Source organism: Salvelinus sp. IW2-2015, linkage group LG26, assembly GCF_002910315.2.
Source record: "Salvelinus sp. IW2-2015 linkage group LG26, ASM291031v2, whole genome shotgun sequence".
Lineage (NCBI taxonomy): Eukaryota > Metazoa > Chordata > Actinopteri > Salmoniformes > Salmonidae > Salvelinus > Salvelinus sp. IW2-2015.
Genome location: NC_036866.1, coordinates 19,840,299 through 19,862,798, shown reverse-complemented (window position 1 = coordinate 19,862,798; position 22,500 = coordinate 19,840,299). Strand labels below are relative to the sequence as shown.

The 22,500-nt window shown below is 45.3% G+C and overlaps 1 pseudogene; it reads right to left on the bottom strand.

Annotated features, from left to right (window-relative positions):
* The window catches only part of LOC111952721 (plasmanylethanolamine desaturase 1-like), a 75,881-nt pseudogene that overhangs the window by 20,214 nt on the left and 33,167 nt on the right, over positions 1-22,500 (bottom strand).

Below are 22,500 nucleotides of genomic sequence, written 5' to 3'. Positions count from 1 at the left end.
AGGACAGGATCGCCTTCCTTGGCGGAAGACGCAAGGAGAGAAGGGAGAACAGTGACGATGCTGGGGTTCGCGGCCACAGAGTAAGGCCAAAAGACAGCCCAATTTTTTGGGGGGGGCGGCACACGGGGTGGTCAGCGGAGCCGAGGTGCGAACCACTGACAACATGGGAGGAGGTAGAGAGGTGGTCGGTCGAGCCTGACTGGGAGTCAATAGAACAGTGCGAGGAGGGATACCGGAGAATGGAGTTGGCGAGGAGTATGCGGCAAAGCAGGTGTTTGGAGGAGCGTGTTAACAGTCCGGTGCAATCTGTGCCGGTCCCACGCATCAGGCCTCCAGTGCACCTCCCCAGTCCGGTACGTCCTGTGCCTGCTCCTCGCACTCGCCCAGATGTACGCCTTCACAGCCCAGTATGTCCTGTGCTAGCTCCTCGCACTCGCCATGCGAAGTGTGTCATCGTTARGGTACAATTTGTGCCGGTCCTACGCACCAGGTCTCCAGTGCGCCTCCACAGCCCAGTGCGTCCTGTGCCTCCTCCCCGCACTCGCCCTGAAGTGCGTGTCACCAGTCCGGTGCCACCTGTACCGGTCCCACGCATCAGGCCTCCAGTGCACCTCCCCAGTCCAGTACTTCAGCCTCCTCCCCGCACTCGCCCTGAAGTGCGTGTCACTAGTCCGGTGCCACCTGTACCGGCCCCATGCATCAGGCCTCCAGTGTGCCTCCCCTGTCCGGTTCGTCCTGTGCCTGCTCCTCGCGCTCGCCCTGAGGTGCGTGTCACCAGTCCCATGCACCAGGCTTCCTGCGATGATCCCCAGTCCAGAGCTTCCGGCGACAGTTCCCAGTCCAGAATTTCCGGCGACAGTTCCCATTCCAGAGCTTCTGGCGACGGTCCCCAGTCCGGAACCTCCAACGACGGTCCCCAGTCCGGAACCTCCAACGACGGTCCACGGTCCGGAACCTCCTGAGACGGTCCACGGTCCGGAACCTCCTGAGACGGTCCACGGTCCGGAGCCTCCTGAGACGGTCACCGGTCCGGAACCTCCTGCGACGGTGCACGGTCCGGAACCTCCTGCGACGGTCCATGGTCCGGAACCAAAAAGGAGGTATATGGACATAAATTATGGACTTTATCGAACAAAACAAACATTAATTGTGGAACTGGGATTCCTGGGAGTGCATTACYATGAAGATCATCAAAGGTAAGTGAATATTTATAATGCTATTTCTGACTTCTGTTGACTCCACAACATGGCGGGCATCTGTATGGCTTGTTTTGGTAGCTAGGGCAGGCTAGGGCCCTATGAATCATTCATGTTTTTCCTCCTTAACGACGCCCTTGGGCACCTGCTCGTCGAACATCTCATTCCAAAATCATGGGCATTAATATGGAGTTGGTCCCCCCTTTGCTGCTATATCAGCCTCCACTCTTCTGGGAAGGATTTCCACTTGATGTTGGAATATTGCTACAGGGACTTGCTTCCATTCAGCCACAAGAGCATTAGTGAGATTGGGCACTGATGTTTGGCGATTAGGCCTGGCTTGCAGTCGGCCTTACAATTCATCCCAAAGATGTTTGATGGGGTTAAGGTCAGGGCTCTAGCACTGAGATGCAGTGCCTTAGACCACTGCGCCACTCGGGAGCCATAAAAAGGGCCTTCCCCAAACTTTTTTCACAAAGTTGAAAGCACAGAATCGTCTGGAATTAAGATTTCCCTTCACTGGAACTAAGGTGCTTAGCCCGAACCATGAAAAACATCTCCAGACCATTATTCCTCCTCCACTAAACTTTACTATGCATTCGGGCAGGTAGCGTTCTCCTGGCATCCGCCAAACACAGATTTGTCCGTTGGACTGCCAGATGGTGAAGCATGATTCATCACTCCAGAGAATGCGTTTCCACTTGGCGACGAGCTTTACATCACTCCAGCCGACGCTTGGCACTACACATGGTGATCCTAGCCTTGTGTGCAGCTGCTCCGCCATGGAAACCCATTTCATTAAGCTCCCTACGAACAGTTCTCGTTGCTTCCAGAGGCAGTTTGGAACTCGGTAGTGAGTGTTGCAACCGAGGACAGGCGATTTTTACGTGCTACGAGCTTCAGCACTCAGCGATCCAGATCTGTGAGGTTGTGTGGCCTACCACTTCGCTGCTGAGCCGTTTTTACTCCTAGACCTTTCCACTTCACATTAACATTACTTACACTTGATCGGAGCAGCTCTAGCAGGGCAGAAATTTGACGAACTGACTTGTTGGAAAGGTGGCATGCTATAACGGTGCCATGCTGAAAGTCACTGAGCTCTTCAGTAAGGCCATTCTACTGCCAATGTTTGTCTATGGAGATTGGATGGCTGTGTGCTCTATTTTATACACCTGTCAGTAACAGGTGTGTCTGAAATAGCCAAATCGACTAATTTGAAGGGGTGTCCACATACTTTTGTGTATATAGTGTATCTACCTCAATTACCTCATACCCCTGCACAACTCGGTACTGGTGCCCTGTCTATTTAGCCAAGTTCTCGTTACTCATTGTGTATTTATTACTCCTTTTATTATTGCYTGTTTTAGTTTTCTATTGTTTCTCTATTTTCTTTCTCTCTGCATTGTTGGGAAGGGTCCGTAAGTAAACATTTCACTGTTTAGTTTACACCTGTGGTTTACAAAGCATGTGGCACATTTATTTTTATTTGATAACCATTTTTAATGATACTCCTGAATTACTACTATCAAGTTGTTTCAGATCTTCACAAGTGCCTAGAGAGGAAGGTTTAGGGTTTCTTCTGGACAGGGCCTAACTATACTGGCCCAATAAGCACATGCCTTAGAGATATCCCTTATTGGGACAGTGGTTAGGGTGTTCATAATTGGTACTGGTGGACTTGGTTTGAGACTAAGGGAGTTTCCCTACTCTCACATTAAAACAGGTTAATATTGTATGCCCCACCAACATTAGACAACTATAAAGAACGCCCTTCAATTGCTGAAATAAGGAAACAAAATCAATGATGAGAGAATAGTCAGATTAACTGATACCTTACACGGACATGGTGGAGTAGCAGGAAGATCGGAGTACTGAGAACCAATAGGTTGTGTGTTCAAATCCCAGGTGAGGACATGTTGAATAATAACAATTATGAAAATGTACAATGCAATCATTTATGTAAAATAAACATTAATGTCTTATATTCTGAGAACATTGCAACCATGTTCTGTGTATGTTTGGTGGGACGTTGATGGAATATTCACCTAACCCACAGAAAATTGGACACATGAATGTTCTTGTAACGTTCCCATGAAACGTGTCTAGAACGTTAATATCTTAAGTTCTGAGAACTTGGTAACCACATTCTGGGTAATTCTATTTGACATTAAAGGAATGGTCTCTTGGAAACAGTCCTTGCACATCACAGGAACATTCCAATGAAAACGTTAGTTAATGACCTAATGAGACTCTTAAGGGAATGTTCTCTAAAGTTGTGGGAAATTGTTTTGTTATCTGGGATAACAGTGCCATATCCGATTATATATTGTTATAATTGAAATGACTAAATCCACAATGAAAATAAAAACACATATTCTAGCAGAAGCACGTCGAATGGTAGAGTAGCCTCTATAAGTATAAGGCCACAAGGCGAGACCCAGATGCAGACACAGGAGGCAGATGGTTAGAGCCCAAGATGTTTATTAACAATCCATAAGGGGGAGGCAAGAGAATGGTCATGGACAGGCAAAAGGTCCAAACCAGTTCAGAGTTCCAGAGGTACAGACCGGCAGGCAGGCTCGAGGTCAACGCAGGCAGAATGGTCAGGCAGGCGGGAATGGAGTCCAGAAAAACAGGCGAAGGTCAAAACTGGGAGGACTAGTAAAAGAGAATATAAAAGTAGAGGCATGGGAAAACCACGCTGGTTGACATGAACATACAAGATGAACTGGCACAGAGGGACAGGAAACACAGGGATAAATACACCAGGGAAAATAAGTGACACCTGGAGGGGGTGGAGACGATCACAAGGACAGGTGAAACAGATCAGGGCGTGACAATAATAGCATACTGTAAGTATTATGTGCGGAAGGGGTACATAGTAGGAGAGGAGTGCTTTAATCTGTAGTGGAGCATGATTTATCAGTGGAAAAGAGGCAGATTGTTGGCACTCCTTTGAAGTTACTGTAGATGTTAATTATTAACCACACAAACACCCTCAAAGCACACGTCTGAGAGGGAAAACACAACCACAGTCTGGGGATAATTAACAAATCCACTGCGTGTGTGAGTGAGGGTGTGTTTATATGCATTTTTCTGGGTGAATGTGCACTGCTGTGCTCTGTGCTGTGTGGTTTACTCTGCAGTTTACTCCACATGTGGTATCCTTAAAAACCTATAGTTTTTCTCAGATCTCTGGAGCAAAGTAAGAATAACTGCACCGTGCTCAGTAGTGACAAAACATGATATTCTCACTTTACTCCAGATATCCAAGACAAACTATAGGTATTTACGGATACCACATGTGGAGTGATGATGATTGTGTTTGCATTAGCACATGTATTTGCCTCTGTGTGTGTGTGCATGTGTGTGTGTGTGTGCGTGCGTGCGTGCGTGCGTGCGTGCGTGCGTGCGTGCGTGCGTGCGTGCGTGTGTGCGTGCTTGTGTGAGTGTGCAGGGGCGAGCTGGGTCTTGGACATCCTCAGTAAACAGAGGAGAAGTGAAGTGTTGACGTTGAGGATCAATAGCTGGCATCCCAGTGAGGTGAGGGGAGGCAGGCCAATCCTCTCCTGTAATAACAGACCCATAGTGAGTCACTGTCTCCTCACTCTCCTCCATCACTATTACCTCCATGTCACTCACTCTGATGAGCAACTGTCATCTCCACTGTCACCTGAACAGGCCCTGTGGGCCAGGATACACAGGCTCACATAAGTTAGACTCTATGGATGCATGCACAAGTGTACACATAGAGTACACATGAAAATGCATACATGCATACATTACATGCCAAATGCTTTGTTTTGTGCATGCACACACATGCACTGACTGGCCAAAGCAATCTGAGGGACATTAGAAACCAAACTCTTGGTGTTCCTCTCTCTCTGTCCCCATCCAACTGTCCTCATGTCCCTCTGACCTGAGGTGTCTGTACTCTGATGGACCACTGGTCTAGGCCGATGTCAGTGTGCTTGTCTTATTTCTGTAGCTCTAGTAATTGGGAATCAGCTCATGTTATCTGATGAAGGTAGAACGTTAAACTTTAGGGATCATTAGGTCTCAATATTCCAGCACGATCACTGAGCCAAGTCAACCCAACACAGATAAAGCAATCAGGGCTGACCTGAAACAACCCATGAAATCACTTTTGGGGCAAATTAAAACATCACAGCTATTTAAAAGCACAACTGAGAGCTCCAACTCTACTAGCTTTCCAGTGCGGGTCACTACTCACCATTGGACAGATGGACAGATGAGAGGGACAGGTCAGCAGAGAAACAGAGAGAGAGATATGTGGGGCAGGTGAAGAGATGAGAGAGAGAGAAATTCCCATATTCTGACCTGACATTGATTGATTCTTCCCAACTACTTCTCTCTCAGTAGCTGTCCCCTCAAAAGGCTTAGCTATCTCCATTCCTTAGTTTTTTGTGTGACACATCAGCTGAAAGGAGAAGATAGGGAAGAAGTGAAACCTCCAGTCACATTAGGAAGTAGCATGTGTTTGAACCTTTACCTCCCTCTGTCATGACACTCACAAAGCACAGACAGCTCTCATCTGGACAGTGACATTTGCCCTGGTTACAATTTCTCTGTCTCAGTGAGGATGTGTATGGTCTGTGTGGTTGTATCTCACACACATGCATGCACAAACACACCTGCTCGCTCTCCCCCACACACAACACACATGACACATAGCACTCAGATACAACACCTGGGATTATGAACATACTGTATAACCCAGACCTGGAGGATCAGAGAAACAGACAACAGGGAAATGGGAGATTTCTGGGGGCAAGGAAACAGACAACAGGGAAATGGGAGGTTTCTGGGGGCAAGGAAACAGACAACAGGGAAATGGGAGGTTTCTGGGGACAAGGAAACAGACAACAGGGAAATGGGAGGTTTCTCGGGCAAGAAAGAGAAACAGGGAAATGGGAGGTTTCTGGGGGCAAGGAAACAGACCAACGGGAAATGGAGAGTTTCTGGGGGCAAGGAAACAGACAACAGGGAAATGGGAGGTTTTTGGGGCAAGGAAACAGACAACAGGAAAGGAGATTTGCAGAACAGACAAGGAGGAAATGGGAGTTCTGGGGACAAGGAAACAGACAACAGGGAAATGGGAGGTTTCTGGGACAAGGAAACAGACAACAGGGAATGGAGAGGTTTCTGGGGGCAAGGAAACAGACAACAGGGAAATGGGAGTTTCTGGGGGCAAGGAAACAGACAACAGGGAAATGGGAGGTTCTGGGGCAAGGAAACAGACAACAGGGAAATGGAGGTTTCTGGGGGCAAGGAAACAGACAACAGGGAAATGGGAGGTTTCTGGGCAAGAAACAGACAAACAGGAAATGGGAGGTTTCTGGGGGCAAGGAAACAGACAACAGGGAAAAATGGAGGTTTCTGGGGGCAAGGAAACAGACAACAGGGAAATGGGAGGTTTCTAGGGGCAAGGAAACAGACAACAGGGAAATAAGAGGTTTCTGGGGGCAAGGAAACAGACAACAGGGAATTAGAGGTTTCTGGGGGCAAGGAAACAGACAACAGGGAAATGGGAGATTTCTGGGGGCAAGGAAACAGACAACAGGAATTAGAGGTTTCTGGGGCGAAGGAAACATACAACAGGGGAAATTAGGAGGTTTCTGCACACCTCTTCCAGAGCAGAGAAACCAATCCCATCTCACTCTCCTCTCTCTGTCTTGGTGGCCCACTGTGCAGGACAGTAAGAGGCAGTATGGTGCTACTGGAAAAGGTCACTGATGACAGTCTTCAGCATTGCTGTCAGAGCATTCCAGCAGACAGGCAGAAAAACACAATGCCCTGAACACTGAGACAGAGACAGACTACCTGCCTGGGCCTTAATGCCATCACTGACTGCCTGACTGAATGACACTCACACACACAACACACACGCAGGCACGACCAACACACACACACACACACACACACACACACACACACACACACACACACACACACACACACACACACACACACACACACACACACACACCACACACACACCACACACACCACACACACACACAACACACACACACACACACACACACACACACACATACACACACACAGCAATCTGAGGGCAAGGAGGAAATCTATAGTCACTACCATAGAGAATGATCGAGGACTCTAGTGCCCAAAAGCCTGTTTTAGCATTGCCAGCCAGCCTGAGTCCTAGAAATAAACTTTGAATTAGGTGTTGAGAACATTGATATATGCCTTCTTCGGTACTTACTCCAAAAAATAGACATTCTGAAGAAACTGGTCATCGCAGTAATGCACCTGGGACGACAGGAGCAAGCCTTCAGGGGGCGCTACGAGTCAGCAACAAGCCTAAACATTGCTATGTGGATGACACTCAACTACTTTTCTCCTTCCCCCCTTCTGACACTCAGGTGGCGACACGCAACTCTGCATGCCTGGGAGATATCTCAGCTTGGATGTCGGCCCACCACCAACCTAGACAAGACGGAGATTCTCTTCCTCCCGTGTAGGACCTGCCCCGCTCAAAGACCTCTCCATCACGGTTAACAACTACACAGTGTCGCCCTCCCAGAGTGCAAAGAACCTTTGCGTGACCCTGGACAACACCCTGTCATTCTCTGCAAACATCAAAGCAGTGACTCGCTCCTGCAGGTTCATGCTATACAACATCTGTAGAGTACGACCCTACCTCACACAGGAAGCTGCACAGGTCTTAATCCAGGCACTTGTCATCTCTTGTCTGTACGGCTGCAACTCACTGTTTTCTGGGCTTTCCGCTTGTGCCATCAAACCCCTGCAACTTATCCAGAACGCTGCAGCCCGCTTGGTTTTCCACCTTCCCAAGTTCTCCTCATGTCACCCTGCTCTTCTGCACACTCCACTGGCTTCCAGACTGGCTTCCAGTCTGGCTTCCAGTTCAGGCTATTCTCAAACCCTACACCCCAACCCGAGCACTCTGTTCTGCCACCTTTGGTCTCTTGGCCCTCACGCTCAGCTCAGTCCAAGCTATTTTCTGTCCTGGCACCTGTGGGAGTTAATGTTACATATAGGGACAGATGTAATACTATAGAGCATACATGTGTTCATCAGACCACAGGAGGAGAAGATGACACTTGGTGCATCTGCTAGCTCTGATGAGGGAAGTACAAAGGCCAAAGGCATAGGCCCATAGGACAGCTGGACATACCAAAGTCAGAGGGACACACAAAGGAGGGTGCCAGCCAAACTGACCAACAGATGGAGTATAGGCATAATAAATATATTATTTTAGGACATGAAAGGGTCCCACCACCATTATAACCTAACCGAAAGCAGATGTGGGCGTTAACAAGCAAGCTCTGAGATGAAAATAAAATAATGGAGAAAGATCAAGGGAAGCTATTTTCATATAGAGGGAGGGGACTCTATACGTTATGCAAAGACAGAGTCCTATAAAGGCAGGACTCTGTAATATGAGAAGTTAGTCTCTTTCCATGGAGGGGCTCGGCTCTATTACGTTTGTGATAGGGTCCTTCCATGGAAGGGCTCATTTTTGCTACTTTGTATTAAAGTCTATATTGAATTCACAAGTTCTTGTAAGAGTGTTATATTTCTGAGACGATTCTCCACGACACACCCAATGGTGGAACCAGCTTTCCCTTTAAGCTAGGACAGAGTCCCTTCCCATCTTCCGAAAGCACCTGAAACCCTACCTCTTCAAATAGTATATTTTATAATCCCCCTCCTCACCCCCCCCCAAAAAAAACACTTGACCCCCCCCTTTCTAGCTTTGTTGATAACTACTTTATTGAGGAAGATTGTACTTACTATGCCTGTAATATGTGGTTGTCCCACTTAGCTATTTAAGGTGAATGCACTAACTGTAAGTTGCTCTGGATAAGAGCGTCTGCTAAATGACTAAAATGCCAAATGTAAATGTCATTTTGTGGAACTTGTCAATGCATTTGTGGAATCCGATACTGCCATTGCTGAACGAACACCTTGGGACATGCACCGTATTTACTGGTATGTCAAACACCATAAAGAATGACATCATTCAGAGCATCCCCACTGGGAAAAAACTGGTTGAATAAACATTGTTTACACATTATTTATATTAAAAAAGTAAATGTGATGATGTTGAATCAATGTGGAAATCTGATTGGATTTGCAGAAAGTCATCAACCTAAGGGAATTTCATATTTTCTTCACCCAACCTTTAACCTAAATCCAATGTCATGTTGATTTGTTTTTTTGATTTCACGTTGAATTCAAGTTAGTTGACAACTCAACCAAATGTAAATACAAATGTGACGTTGAACTGACGTCTGTGCAGAGTGGGTCGCAAAGTGAGATTGACAGTGAGATCAGTTCAGCCCCTTTCATAGCAGTCCAGGTGGATGGTACCACAGATACATATACTGCAAATGTCAGTTATCAATCATAGCTCCCTATATCAACGATAAAGGTGTTTTGAGAAACTTCTGGGGTTTTCTGATGTAAGCGCAGAGAGAAACGTAGAGGGGATCCCTGCTGTTGTAATGCAAACTATCGGCAAATACAACCCAGCAGCCAAACTCATCTGCCAGACTTACGATGGGGCTGCATGAGTGGGCAGCGAGGTGGGATTCAGGCACTCATGAAAACGCACTGACAATATGCCCTGTTGATTGTTAAGCCAACAAACGAAACTTGGTTTTAGCACAGGGGACAAGCAAGATTCAAGACGCACAGTTTTTTTGCATCCATTTACAGTTTTCAGAATGTTCTTATCTGGTCATGCAAAAAGACCGCCATGCTTACTGAGATTGACAATGTCATTCAGGTGCTGGGAGGTTGTCCCACTCGTTGGAACTTCAAAAGTAGAGCAGTGCATTCTGTACATGAAGGCCAGAGATCATTGGACATTGTTTTTGAACGGCTGAGATAGTGAATTAATCAACCAGAGCAGGGCTCTGGAACTGAAACTGTTTATGTTCATTTTTGGACTCACTGTTTCAGGCCCTACAGAGGACATTTTGTGACTTAAAACATCCATGTGTACGGCTTGATAGTACACTGAATGCATTGAACGTTTTCAGAAGTGACACTGTCCAGACTGTTGGAAGGGAAGATGACCGACGGAAAAGGGATGGCTATGAGCACTGACTCAATCACTGGGACAACGCTGACGTCCCAGGCCCCCTTGACAGACAACGCTGACGTCCCAGGCCCCCTTGACAGACAACGATGACTGTATTACAAAATACATTGACTTTCTCATTTAACCTCTAAATGGCACACATACACAATCCATGTCCAAATTGTCTCAAGGCTTAAAAATCATTATTTTACCTGTCTCCTCCTTTTCATGATRGAAGTGGATTTAACAAGTGACATCAATACGGGATCATAGCATCATAGCCTTCACCTGGATTCACCTGGTCAGTCTGTCATGGAAGAGCAGGTGTTCCTAATGTTTTGTATACTCAGTCTATACTGCACAGGTTTATTCAAGGTTGCATATATTATTGTGACGAGTCAGTGTGAATGTGCTCGTTGTGACGACCCTCCCACTCTGTCTGCCGTATTCTCTCTTTGTTCTTGTTTCCTTATTAGGATGCCGGTGGGCGGAGTTGGGAGGGTCGTCAGCTACATGGGAAACACCTGGGCCCACTGTCATAGGATAAATGCACCACTTCCCCATTCATGGAGGAGACTCTCTCCATGCAGACACCTTGATAGATTTTGTTGTGTTTCGTGGTGCTTTTTGGTTGTTTGCGTTGGCACCTTTCAACACCCTGCATTATCACATTCATGCATGCTAAACACTCACTTACACTACTGATTAGTGATTACACACACCATTGTATATTGTACTTAGTTACTTTATTTAATAAATAGATATTTTGTTACTCCTTATCTCCACGTGGTCTCCCTTGTTACGGGCTTTGAGCCGGTTCGTGACATCGTTGAGATGTTGCCTCTGCCAGAGAGGCGCTGTCCAGCTGGTGGTGCTGGCAAATAGCGGAGGCAGGAGGCCGCTTTCGCCGTTAAACTCTCCGTGGTCCTGAATCAATAGAGTGTGCTGTTTTAATGCACATCTTGGGGTTACCACAGGTTAACATCCGTAATCTGGGGGCTTCTCCCTATAGTTAGTCTGCAACATGTCAAAGTGGATTTTTTTTTAGTAAGGATGTTATTACAACTTGAGCAAGCTGATGGAGAAATGAACTTTGCCAACTAACTTTACCTTGCAGTGTAGGTCATGTAACTGTTTATTACATGCAACATTTTCTTTGTGGACTTAAACAGGACAGATGTTGCTCTCCGGTTTTATCAAATCCAATTTTATTGTGCCGAATACAACAGGTGTAGAGTTTACAGTGAAATGCTTATTTACGAGCCCTTTCCCAACAATATACAGTACAAGAAGTACCGGTAGCGAGTCAATATGCAGGGGTACAAGTTGAGGTAATTTGTACATGGTAGGGGTAAAAGTGACTTGGCAATTGGGATAGATAATAAACAGAGTAGCAACAGTATATGTGAAGAGTGTGAAAGAATGTGAAAGTGTGTCTATGTGTGAGTGTGTGTGTGTGAGCGTGTGTGTGTGAGCGTGTGTATGTTGGAGAGTTAGTGTAGTATGCAGTACCAGTCAAAAGTTTGGACACACCTACTCATTCAAGGGTTTTTGTAAATGACGGAGTTCTGTTCATGCCCCGGGCATGCCCTGGGTGAAATGGGTTAGTGTTGATTGCATTAGTTTTGGCAACCAGCCTCAGTTTTGGAACCGAGCCAGGTGCCACGTTTTGGCCGACTGCGATGTCAGGTGACAAAGGTGACATAGGTTAAGCATGTGGAGTAATGAGTAATGAGCCAGATGCAGTTGTCCCGTGCAAAAGTGATGGCTTTTGATTAAAAAAAGCTTAATCTGCCTTTCCAATGAAAACTAGTTTGAAAATTCGAACACATTTTTTATGGAAAAGAGATGTATGTATGTTTCTGAACGATGCATCTTGCTGCCTTGTTGACATCATGACTGGGTGGCGCAGATTACTGTTCCATTTGAGAAGGGCGCTCCTCCCTCACAGATTCTTCCCGATCCCATCATGGGCCATAGTCCCATGCACTTGATAGAACTCAATGACCCTGGGAAAGCCATTCTCGAGCGAGTCATGTATATACTGCCACCTTGTGGAAGTGGTGCACACTGATTGATATGAAACTGCCATGTCCACCTGTATATAGAGGGACTGTAGCCTGCAGGTTGGGGCCAAAGATCTTTGTTGTGACTCAGCTGACTACAGTATGTACAGACTGTCAGTGTGACACTCTACTGCAGCCCTCTAACTGCTAGGGAAAAGGGGATAAGGGACTCACTGACTGAAATCTACTCACCATGGCACTGGGCGGGTTATTGAGTTACCTCTAAATCAGGAGAACATTTACATATGGAACATAAAATCAATGACTATATCTTACAGTTCAAAGGTAGTAGCCTGTGGTAGGTAGCTAGACTAAAACACATCTGCTTTGTAGTCTTCAAGCCCCCTGCATGCTCTCCATTTAAGTTAATTTGCTGGTCTACTGAAGTGTTGTGGCACTGCAGGAATGCAGACCAGGCGCATCTCCCAAATAGCTCCCCAGAGAGATGCTGGGGAGCTGAAAGCAGCCTGTACCTCCAAATAAGAAAATATGGACATGAATAAATAAGGATGAATGAACCGGACGAAACAAGGAAATATGAGCAGAGGAGGGAGGAACAGGAGGAATGGAGGAGGGAGATGAAGATGAAGTATTGTAGAGGAGTACATGTGGCCTTGATGGCCCAGGTAGAGCGCATCGTTGTGTGTCTCCAGAGGTGTTGGGCTGATGAGAGGAGGAATGTGCTGTCACCTTACTCAGGGCCTGTCATCTGTCTTTCTCCTTTCTCACTGTTCCCTAGTGCTCAGCATGATATACAGCAAGACACACACACACAGTTCAAACAGATAAAGCAGAGAAAAGGAGAGAGAAATGATGTGGGCTCCCTTAAGACATTGGAGATGACAGAGGCCCCTGACCATGAGCTCATCAGAGCATGCCCATGACGACATCATCAACCTCAGACATTGCAGCTCTAGTTACAGCAGCTCCTCTCGCTCAGTCACGCGTGACGGCAGGCAGGCAGGCAGCTGAACACAAGACAAGACAGACAACATGCTGCCAGCGGTGGGCTAGCTGGATTAGTGCAGGCAAGGAGGGGACCTGCAGCTAGCTGCTGTCTGCTGTGTGTCTGTCCCTGGCTGTCCCTGTGTTGGAGCTGATAAGAGCCAGCGCCAGGGGGCTCAGCCACCCAATCGGACTGAGGTTTACCACATCCCTTAACACCACTGACAACAAACAGCAGCTCTATGACACATTATCAATTCCTGGCATCAATCTAAAAACATTCAATGCCAACATTTATTTGGATTCAAAGCTTTGAAGCATTGAAACTTAATTTCAAAGGTTGGTGGCTTTTGGAAGTGAGTTTTAGGGAGTGAGGGTAGCTAAATTGACCAGCAAAGTGCTAAGTATGTGGTGTAAGTGTTTACAAAGGCTTTGCATGCTGAAACCAATATGCTGGTTGTCTGTCTGTCTGTCTCAGAAAGGTCATCCTKCTGGGGCAGTCTATTGACACCGACACCTGTAGGGATGTGTGTGATCATCTGACTGTCACACTAAGTGTCACTGAGTGTTGAAGTTGATCAAAGGCCTCTAACAATGTTGGGAGAGGAGAACAGACATCGCTCTCTGATCTATACCATACCCCCCTTCCCTCTTTTCCCGTTCTCCCCTCCCCCTGTCCACACCCGATACAGCAGTCCCTCTTCCCATCAGGAGTGATGTGTTTAGCAACAAGAGACCAGCAGTTAAAGTCCATTGGATTGATATTCCTATTGTCTGCTAGCCGGCCCTGCAGACCTAAACCTGCGTTATTGCCTCCAGATCAACTCCATTCCTCTCCAACTCCCCTGCTGCTGAGGACAGGCTGACCTTAGTTTGCAGATCAGGGATCAATACCAGGACAAACACGCTGGTTAAGACAAGTCTGCGCTGAGCCAACACACTCTGTGTCCCGACCCCTGACTAGCAAATTAAAACCAAATCACTTCGGAGCCCCAGAGACCTGTCAGCAGCACGGCAGTGCAGTCGCCCAGTGTCTCAGCTTGGCCGACTGGACCTCTGAATAGGAAACTTAATCATGCTTTGATTAGACACATAATCAGGCCTTGAGCTCAGGTGCAGCGTGTAGACTGAGTTAATCAATCCCACACACTCACTTTCTTACTCACTCTTTTGTGACACTGTTAGAAAAAAGGGTTCCAAAAGGATTCTTCGGCTGTCCCCATAGGAGAACCCTTTTTGATTTTGAGGTAGAACCCTTTTTGGTTCCAGATAGAACTCTTTTGGGTTCCATATAGAACCCTCTGGGGAAAGGGCTCTACCTGGTCCCAAAGAGGGTTCCTCAAAGGGTTCTCCCATGGGGACAGCCAAATAACCCTTTTAGGTTCTAGATGGCACCTTTTTTTTCTAAGAGTGTACCTCACACTGTCAGAACACACCTACTGCCTCGTACACTCTATAGGCTCTGTGTCAGACAACACACACACACACACACACACACACACACACACCACACAACACACACACACACACACACACACACACACACACACACACACACACACACACACACAACACACACACACCACACACACACACACACACACACACACACACACACACACACACACACACACACACACACACACACACGCCACACAGCAGACACACACACACCCACCACATAGTGCTGTGGTAAACCAAATGTGTGTTCTAGAGTGAATGACAGATACGAGAGGCTGAGGCCCACACAGAGTTGTATAAACACATAGGGACCCAGAGCACTGCTTCCACCCACAGCCTGTCCTCTCTTTGCTCTCTCTCTCTCTCTCTCTCTCTCTCTCTCTCCTCTCTCTCTCTCTCTCTCTCTCTCTCTCTCTCTCTCTCCTCTCTCTCTCTCTCTCTCTCTCTCTCTCTCTTCTCTCTCTCTCTCTCTCTCTGTTCTCTCTTTCTCGTCTCTCTGTCTCTCTCCATCCCGTATCTCTTGCTCTCTCTCTCTCTCTCTCTCTCTCTCTCTCGCTCTCTGTACTGTGTACTGTGCCCAATCAGCAGCACAGACTGCCAGTGCAAAGAGCAAATAACGGCCACAGTGTATTCGAATACATTGTCTAGTCTGGGCCAAAGTTAAGGTGCAACACTGCCATCTAACGGACTGGAGGGGAGTGTCAGGCCATTTTAGCCTAACTCTGGCTTAATCCCAAATTCCGCCCTTCCCCTCGGCGCTCACCCCTCCATTTGCATGTTCACGTACACCTTCACCACTTGCACAAGTGGGGTATAGGGGCTGATTAGCCCCTCCAGTAGGCACTTTGTCTAAGCCTGCAACATTGCCGGCTTCATTGCGAAGTGGAATCCCATAAGGCACCGCATTATTTTTGAGTTTGTGCAATTTCACACAAAATAATGGAAAGGCGTGCCTAATTAWATMACACGTGTGTTTGTTTATGTCTGATGTCAAGACTTGACACATGTAAAAGATGAAATTAAATGTGGAACTGTTACTGAGGTTTAGATTTTGTAAAATGACAGGGGGGATTTGTTAATTTGAATGTAATGCTTGTTTTATTATTTAAAAGTGGAACATAAAATGCCTCATTCAAGTCATGAGTGTGTCCTGAAGTTGATGGGTTTATTGATCCCCTCACCACTCTCTGGAAGTCACCCTCTGAGTTTCGTAAACTACATGTGACAACAGAGGGACCTCTGAGCAAGTTGGTAGGGGCGAGGCGGTGGTTTGTGATTCACCAATTTTGGGACCCCCCCCCAAACACACACACTGACGCCCCCCTCTGTGTGATTTGCGTTTGTGTCCATCCCGTTGTGTGAGTGATGTGACAGGTCCCCAAATCCCTATGTCAGCAATTAATCTCTGGGTCTCCCAATACCCCCTGCTCCCTGCCTCCATGCCTGGTCGCACCGGTATCTGTGTACCACTGACCCCCTTGCCCACACCAACATCAATATGCCAACGAGGAACACACAAACACCAACCATCACAGACTCCAGCAGTACTGTACTGTCTCTCTGAAACGCTCAGTCTTTCTGCTGGTGTCTCCCTGTATGCCTTAATCATTTACTTTCTCTGTTTCCTTAATCACTTCAGCTGAGAAGCAGATATATATCACTGTAGATAGAGTGAGATAGACAGCGTGCTTCTGACAAGTGTGACCTCACCTTCATATCGTTACTCAGGTTATCATACTCTCATCACACCCTTCATATAATAATCAGATGTTTCATAAGCTGATACAATTACCAAGAGGGAATCGTTATGATTAAAGGAGTTTAGGAATGAAGGTCTCAACAATAACCATGACTTAGAGAGTGACCAGACTCTCACACAGTTCTTTATTTGTGGGAGGGAGGATGGCACGTCTCTTTCAAATCATCATAGATAGCTGAACATCCATAGAATTCTCATTGACATCACAAAGTTGAAGAAACCTTGTGTTGCTCAACATTCTGTGGCTAGAGAAACAAACCTGCTTGGTACTACATCCCTGTCATATGAGCTTCCCACAGCCTTGGGTGCTCAGACCAAACTGCAGTGATGACAATGTCCACCCCAAAGAGAGAGCTCCCCCTGTCAACCTGGACTGGATCAACGGCATACATGTCCACCTACTCAGAGTAGCCAACCACAAAGACCCTTTCAGGGTTAGTATACTACCGCCCCCGGAGTGAGATAATAAAGTCAAAGGTTTGAAAGAACTAGATGGTTCAAATAGTGCATAGGCCTATGTAACAGTGTGTGTAAAGGTGTGTGTTACTCACACAGGAGGTATGTGGCATCTTCATTGGGGAGAACATCGTTTCCATGTGTTTGATGCAATTCCATTCTCTCCATTCCAGACATTATTATGAGACATTCTACCCTCAGCAGCCTCCACTGGTTAATCAATATGTGTCAGAGGGAGGATATACTTACTGGTACAGTATGTGTCTCTGTCAGTTGAAGAAGCTGAACCAGGCCCTCAGCAGCATGGAGAGTCTCCATAAGAGCTGCTGGCTACGGAAGGAGAGGAGGGTCAAACAGTACCTAAGGAGGCTTGCTAGCGTTTCTCCTACTTTCAGAAGCCAAACATTATTCAAGATAATATGGCGTGTGGTAATATACTGTGAATAGTCCAGACTTAAATGTTCATGAGACTGAGTATGATGATTTTGAGCATCTCCTCCAGAGGCCTAGTGATGACAGCAGGGTACTGCTCCCCGCCTGCCCCCCATCCCATTCCAGCCAAGATGACTGCTCCTCCTGCTCCCTCAACAGCCCTCTGTTCAGGACCCCCCAGAGCACTTCTGCCCCCTCCCCATGACCCAGCCACAGAGGTTAGTACACTGAAGTACCTGTGTCTGTAGAACGAAACACTGAGCAGGAGAGACAGGACCTACGCAACTTCACACTGCGCCCCCTGGAGGCCCTGCGCTGCAGCTGTACACAAATCCTACACAAAATACTTTATACAGCAGCCTTCAGACTGTACCAAAATATTGAATTCAATCACTGATAAAGTGGTTGGAATATATATTTTAAGCTGACTGGCAGTTGCATGTTGTAATGACTGCTGCAGTACATCATGTGTACGGCGTGTGTGTGGTTGTGTGTGTGTGTGTGTGTGTGTGTGTGTGTGTGTGTGTGTGGTGTGTTGTGTGTGTGTTTGTGTGTGTGTGCGTGTGCTGTGTGTGTGTGTGTGTGTGTGTGTGTGTGTGTGTGTGTGTGTGTGTGTGTGTGTGTGTGTGTGTTGTGTGTGTTGTGTGTGAATGGTGTGTGTGTACAAGTACCTGCGTCTGTCTGAGAGCAACATCCACACTCTGCTCCAGCAGTGTAAGGACACAGGTAATCAGTATTGACATCCACCCTCATATGAAAGACTCTGCTATTGACATCAGCAAGCTATTCCAGGACTCTCCCCCTCCATGCCCTTGCACTGAGATGACATCAGACACAGACACAGACGGACACAAAACACATATACATGATAAATACATATAGCCTCATAACTGTGATCGGTACTTRATCTTCAAAAACAAAATACTAGAAACTACTTCTTTTTTTGTGTGTGCTTTGTGTCTAAAATAAAAGGTATCAAAATTAATTAACAAAAACATTCAGTCATGTCATGGAAATAAAACGTCAAACCTAACTTGGAAGTGCATGGCAAAATATGCCATCAGAATGTGCAGTGTTTTCACGAGGCCACTAGAGGGAGCTGGTGAAGCAGCAGAGTAGGTTCAGTATCACCTGTCTGTCTGTAACCTACTACATTAATTATCCTAACCTGCTGCATAAATTATACTAACCTGCTACGAAAAGTACATTTTTACAAAAGCTGTATTGCATCTAGACAAAACCTGTCTGGATGGTTCATCTACTGAAATAATCACAACCTACAGAAGACAGAGAACATGTGTGCAGAACCATGTATCACATAAGATGAAGCATATTCAAGGAATTACAACCTGTTTACTTAAGAGATTGTGAATGATTACAACCACACTTTTGTCCCTCTGGCTTTAGGCTCTATCCTATCGTCCTGGAATGTTGAGGTTTTATAAATGTTGGCATGACCCAGCGACAATCAGCAGTTGAATCAACAAAACAGACTCCCTGACACTGTTTCTGTAAAAAGCTGAGGGATGGGGCTAGAGAAATCTCAAATTCATAGACAGAACTATGGATGCAAGGACTGACCATCCATGACATCAAAATTATAGTTTGTACCATGTTTTGAGGCTATATTGTGTTTACATTTACTTTGTTTACAAACATTGGAGTAAAACAAGTTTATATTTTGGGTTCTGATGGGGTACGACAGTTGAAATAAGCTCATGAAGCCTTTATAAGTTATATTTCTCAAGAATCAAAAGGTACATACTGTATCATTCATTTTAAAAGTAAACTAAATGGAAGTAGCAACTGCAAATTGTCCCTTTAAAGACCAAGTTGTTACTGTAAACTCTGGCAGTATTTCTACAAATAAAGTCAAACATAAATCTTTATTAAATCATACAGCAGATACAAAAATTAAGGTAGACTAGCAGTGAGTAATAGCTGCACGATGGAAATTAATAATTTAATACTGATGTATTAATATAAAAATGAGAACATTATAAAACCAGACAGAAAACCAAAAGAGTATACATTAGCTGCTGGCGGGAACCCAAAGATGAAAACGCCAGACTTATTTCAAGTGGGTGTATTATGGCTTTTTTCAAGCTGTCCAAGAAATTCAATTCAATGATGGACAGGTGTGTCTGTGTGTGTGTGTGTGATGTGTGTGAGATGTGTTGTGTGTGTGTGTGTGTGTGTGTGTGTGTGTGTGTGTGTGTGTGTGTGTGTGTGTGTGTGTGTGTGGTGTGTGTGTGTGTGTGTTGGTGTGTGTGTGTGTGTGTGTGTGTGTGTGTGTGTGTGGTGTGTTGTGTGGTGTGTGTGTGTTGTGTGTGTGTGTGTGTGTGTGTGTGTGTGTGTGTGTGTGTGTGTGTGTGTGTGTGTGTGTGTGTGTGTGTGTGTGTGTTGTGTGTGTGTGTGGGTGTGTGTGTGTGTGTGTGTGTGTGTGGAGGGGGGGGACCATTATTTTAATAACATAGTGGGTAATGGGTAAGTCAGTAAAGTGCAGATATTGACCTTTTGACAGTATAAAGTATTTCTTTATATTCTACTATATGAATAGACTGCAAATGTTTGATGATCCTCTACAGTGCATTCTTCTCCTATCTGAACATGTGAGTAGGGAAGAACAGTGGACAATGAACAAATTCCATTAAATCAAACAAACAAAAGCCATCAATTAAAGGCCAAGACAATAAGAAGGTAAGCAATTTGGTTGTTTCGGCCCAAGTATGGAGCAATATAATGGCTTTCTTTCATCAAGCTGAACTTGGATCCAGATCTGACAGCCTCATTCTCTGTGTCATGTAAGACAATGCCTGAGAAGGAAACATGGTTTGTTCCTTGGAGAGCCCATCCTCCAGAAACCTCTTACACTGACACAATAAAATGAAAGCTAATTGGTTAAGAGACGTAAGAAGATGCAAGCCCATTGGATGGAAGGATGAGCAGTTGACAGTAATGGGTTCAGAAATAGGACACAAAACATAGTTTTTATCTCAAAAGCCAACCCCTAGTCTGCCACTGGACCTTTTATTGCAAATAGAGTCTTTAAAACTGTTGACTGCTTCTCTTGCAACACTAAAAAAATCKAATTGCACACAAAAGTAACAAACAGATGGATCTTGCAAATATCTAGAAGGCCACATTACCAGTGTCATTCCTGAAGTGCTGTGCTCTGACGAGGAAGTATGTAGGCGTGTTATAGTATAAGGGGTAAGGCAGAGAGACGGAGGAAGAGGGTGAAAAGCAGAGAAACACACCCCACCCTCAGTCCGCCAGCCCCAAACCCCCACCCCACTGTCCTGCTGATACAGAGAGATGCTGTGTTCACGTGCTCGTCGGAACTCTGAAATTTCCCACTTGCTAACTGGTTGTAGTTATAGACATGCCGTATACAACCAGTTAGCAAGTCAGAATTTTCTGAGTTTCCTAGTTGCGACGAGCACGTGAACATGGCAAGATTGCCAGAGCCCTTCACTACATTTTCTTGGTCCATACCATGTCATCACTCCGAGGCGTGTGACCCGTCATTCTCTCTATCAACCTCTCCATCCTCCGCCAGAAGCTCATCTTGTCCAGAGGGTAGTTCGACCACCCTGAGAGAGAGGGGAATGGAAATAGGAAGAAATACATGAGGCACGTTAACAGGAAGACATCAAATGAAACATGCACACATCCCACACACAGCACTGTGCTCCAGGTAGCAGCGGTAGTAGATACAGAAGCTCTCAGAGGATCTCTGCTGCCAGGGGAGAGGAAAGAGATCTGGCTTTGGCAGCAGAGTAATGCACACACTTACAGTTATAAATATGTACTGTATCTCCACACACCATACATCACACAAGGACTGCTGAACTCAAATACCTCACATTCACCATCCACCCTTATCCATGCTATAGAATCGGACACCCACTCCTAGGAGGGTTGTACATCAAAGATGTTTTAGTATTACACATACACAGGAAGGAAGGGAGCGAATGCAGGTGGTCGTACATGCACGAAAACACATGTACAGTGCATTCGTAAAGTATTCAGACCCCTTGACTTGAAAAAATAATAATTACATAGCAGCCTTATTCTAAAATGAATCAACGAAAAAACTCCTCATCAATCTACACACAATACCCCATAATGACAAAGAAAAAACAGGTTTTTAGATTTTTTGGCACATTTTATTACAAATAACAAGCGGAAATATCACATTTACCTAAGTATTCAGACCCTTTACTCAGTACTTATTTGAAGCACCTTTGGTAGCGATTACAGCCTCGAGTCTTCTTGGGTATGACGCTGCAAGCTTGACACACCTGTATTTGGGGAGTTTCTACCATTCTTCTCTGCAGATCCTCTCAAGCGCTGTCAGGTTGGATGGGGATTTTTTTTATAATCTTTTTATTTATTTATTGTAATTTTATTTTATTTTTATTTTTTGGGGAAAATAAAGCTTAATATTGCGGAAAGAATGTTGTTTCCAATGTAATTGTCTGCATCATTTCCAATCCCCCATATTTTTGGGGGTAAATATATATATCCATTCACGTATGCATACATATACACATATATACATACACATACCTACATAGAAAAGAGAGAGATTTTAGTGAAGAGGGTCTAATGCTTTAATATTTAATCATTCTGCCGCTCCGAATTCATATTCGTTATATAAATAGGGCCGCTTTTTTAATTTTATAATGCTTGCCGTTCCAAATAAAATTGAATATTTTTTGTCATATGGTACATTTATCATAATTTTGGTTTTATCAGAAGAGGAATAGCACAATGTATCTAGAATCGCTCTATAGAGGCGTGGAGAGATTTCTAGTTGTGGTTTTAAAAGAAAACAATGAATCATCAGCGTACAATGAAACTTAGTTTTTAGGTCGCCGGCATTTCTAATCCTTAATATTAATGTTTTGATCTAAATTTTAAAGCTAAAATTTCGATGGCATAATATAGATTGCGATGTTGACAACTTGTTTTAGCTCCTGCTAGATAGTTTAAATTTCTGAGATGTAAGCATTATTTACTATTTTAACCTAGGGTTTATAAGCATAATTTTTATCCGCATTTTATAAGAAGCTT